Genomic DNA, 3,951 nt, shown 5'->3' on the forward strand with positions numbered 1-3,951 from the left:
TTAGCGAATAATCCACTAAATCCCATAAACATGACACACGATTAAATGAGCATATAACTTATTATGTTAATAACTTTTTAATAAACAATGAGCGACGGGAAACGTCAGTGGCCTTGAACTCCTTAAGGGTCAAGGTCAAAATCAGTCGGAAGTCATTTGGGGCTGACTGTGTAAAGGTAAATATTTATCGTTTTCGAAAAAAACTAATAACGAAAAAAATTAAATATTTAACTTTAAAAAGTGATTCCAAAATCGTTTTTTCATCGCAACTGATATTCTGTAAATTAATCTATTTACGTAATCTATGTGCACAAAATTTCATTAAAATCATAACTTGACGCTTTTAACTTATTAGCGTCCAAGCAGACACATATTTTGAATAATTTTCAGCGGCTCAATTTTTTAGTTTAATAGTCTTGAAAAATTTAAGCAACATTATTTCTGACGTAAAATTTCTTGCTCTTTCAGAATCTGCCATCAGAATTTATTAAAAATAAAGTCCACTAAAGTTATAGTCGATTTTTTTTGCAAAAAACGTGATTTTTTACTCATTTTTTAAAATCAATATTTTTACATCGAAACAACATTAGGATAGTTTTGAACAGTCAAAATATTGCGTCCTCAAACTCTAAACTTGAAATACATATATACTTATTTCGAAATTCATGATGGCGGCATTGAAAATGGCGACTGAAAGCTCGAAATATTACAATATTGTGCAAATTCACTAAAAATCAACACAGCAATCGTCATGACTGGTGTATCTTCATCAATATCATGATATCATATCAAAATAATAAAATTACTGCAACAATATAACGGACACAAAATGGCAGATTACAATGCGCTAAAAGACGTCAAGAGATGGATATACGAAAACGTCTTATTTTTTTTATTGTTTTCTATTGTCATGGGCCGACTGCCGTGACATTGAGTTAGTAATTATTAAGAAATATGTATGTTTAATTATAAGTCACGGCTCGAATTTATTCAAGAACGCCAACATAGCGTCCCAAAAAGAATTATATTATTTAAAACAATTATTAAGAACGGTTGCGCGAGTGTGACCTCGCAGCAACCGAAAGCGTAACGTTGACGCGGCAACGCGAAAAGTTTATGTCCGCGCGAAGACAAGGCGCGGGCGGTCAATCTTCCAAGAGCTGTAAGCCCGTGTTACGTCACGTCAAATAAAGGAATAGCGCGACAAGTGTCGAGTGAGAAGGAGTGGAGAATTGTTAAATAATCCAAGTCTGTGATTAACCTTCAAATGGCATACTTCTTTCGAGCACCCTCTAATGGACGATGATGCGAATTTGGATATGACATCTTAAACTGTACATTTTTTCTGAGGATGAAAACAGAAATGTTTCGAAAACCACACTTTTTTGGTGGCACTAAAATTTTTTCACAAATCCAACGGTATTATTCAATTTAATGAAAAAACTATTTAACAATCGAAAATTAATTATAAATGAGTTTTGAAAAACGTCACTTTTTCGAAGAAAAACTGCCATTTTTTTGTTATTTCATGAAATGAAGTGAAACTTGCGTGATTTTTTAGTTAAAATTATGTACTTTAATAAAAAATTATTGTTGTAGAAATAGAAAGTAAAATGTTTTTCCACATAGCCAGAAATTGGGATATTTTCTGTTTATTTAATAGTAATTTGAATCTTTTTAATAAATTTTTCTAAAAATAATTTTAATGAAAATTAGATATTTTAAGAACAAATCTTGCCAATTTATAAAATAAATTATTAATAAAAACCGTTTACATAACTAAAATTAGATTAAAAAGTACTGTTTATATTATCATGGAAGTTAAAACAGAGAAAACAGATGAAATAAGATTATACATACAAATGTTTTATTTGTTATTATAATGTAAAAAAAAGGGAACATATTACAATGTTTATAACGTAATGTAAAAAAGGGACATTTTACAATGTTTATAAATGTGCAAAACGCTAAAAGTAGGCACCGATATGGCATTATTTAGACTAGAAGTGCGAATATGCACTACAATGAACTTGCGAAGTTAATATTTTATTAACCTGCACGAATCTGAAGCTGTGCATGTGCGTACCTGTCACCTAAGGTACCGGGCATATTTAACGTAGTGGGGATAAGCCGCGACAAATGTCTCTGTGCAAATGCCAGCAATTCGAAATTTTTTGCGGTGCGAATTCACACTCATGTGTCATTTGAAGGTTAAGAGAGAATAAGGTGTAATTTGGAAGTGACAAAGGCGTCTGAGTTATTGAGTTCTCCCGCGAAGCTGGACCCCCTCGCCGGCACAACACTATCAATGTAAAAATTCTTTATTTTTTATTAAAAAATTTTTTTGTTGATTTTTTAATTAATATAAAATTTTTGTTACTTTTTTGTTATTTTTTATCAATTTTGTAATTTTTAAATTTTATTTTTATTTAATGTTTTAATTTATAGTTTTTTAAATATATTACATTATAATTTTTTCCCAACTGAAATAATTGAAAAAACTGTTCAAATTACGTAAAATGTGCTAAGAAAACACAAAGAATGTGCATAAATTGTAATATCTATCAATGCTTGATCTATTTTTATGCTTTTCATAAATAAAAAATAGAATTATTTTAGTTACAAAAAATTATAATCTAACGTATTTAAAAAAATTATAAAATAAAAATATTAAAAAGCAATGAAAATTTAAAATTATAAAATTGATAAAAAACAAAAAAAAAATTTAATTTGATTAAAAAATCAAAACAATTTTTAATGAAAAATAAAGAATTTTGACATTGATAAAAAAAAATAAAAAAATGTAATCCATCATTTGGCGTCTGTAGCGCGCTCTGATCGGCCATTTTGTGTTCGTCATATTGTTGCAATAATTTTATTGTTATTTTGACCATATGGTATTACGATCATATGTATTGATGAGAACACACCAGTTCTGACGATTATTGCGTTTTTTTGAGTGATGTGAATTTGCACAATATCGTAACATTTCGAGCTTCTGGGCGCTATTTTTGATGTCGCCATCATAAATTTCAAAATGAGTATATATATGTTTTAAAGTTTAAAGTTTGAAAACGCGATATTTTGACTGTTCTAGACTATCCTAATGTCGTTTTGATGAAAATATCGATTAAAAAAAAAATTTTAGTGGAAAATCACAGTTTTTTTGCAAAAAAAAAACCATTATAACTTTTTTGGACTTTATTTTCGACAAATTCTGATAGCAGATTCTGAAGGAAAAGGTCTAGCGTCTAGCGGATTAAGAAGGGGATTTCCGGCTCCGCGCGTAATCGATCGTCATAGTGGGCAAAATGTCCACCCAGATAAAAGAAAATTTTGCGCTAAGTTTTATTTCAAAAGACCCACACAATTTCGAAATATCACAAGAGTTGTGATTTTTCATTAATATTTTTTTTCTCCGGTAAATTTAAATTAACCTTTACAAAAAATTCATGATTACAAAGGCTATTCATATAAGTTTGAATTTTGTTGTCGATCTGTGCTGAAAATTCTGTTTTTAAAAAAATTCAGAATATTTTAAATCGCATTTAATTTAATTTATTAAATCTCTAGATCTAAAAAATTGACCACTTTTAAAATCATTCAGCAGATAAGTCTTATGACATATTATATTTGATATTTTTTTCAGATTTTTTGATTTGGTGAAAGGTGGCGAAAAAAAAATCGGTTTTTTTGTTATTTTTTGCCCTTAAATGTATCCGGTTGACATATACACTTCTCAACAAAATTAAAGCATCACTTACTCTACCCTCCAAAAATAGGCAAAATTTAAGAGAGTGTAACTTCGTTAAAAATGATCGTATCGAGATGTTGAAAAAAGCATTTTACGGCTTGAAATCTCTACTTTCCAAATCGATACTTTAGAAAACGATTCTAACAATCTTTTATGGAGTTACACAAATAAAAAAGGAGACCCGACGAATGTCAAAA

This window comes from Wasmannia auropunctata, unplaced genomic scaffold (genome assembly GCF_000956235.1).
Source record: "Wasmannia auropunctata unplaced genomic scaffold, wasmannia.A_1.0 LD336111.1, whole genome shotgun sequence".
Taxonomy (NCBI): Eukaryota; Metazoa; Arthropoda; class Insecta; order Hymenoptera; family Formicidae; genus Wasmannia; species Wasmannia auropunctata.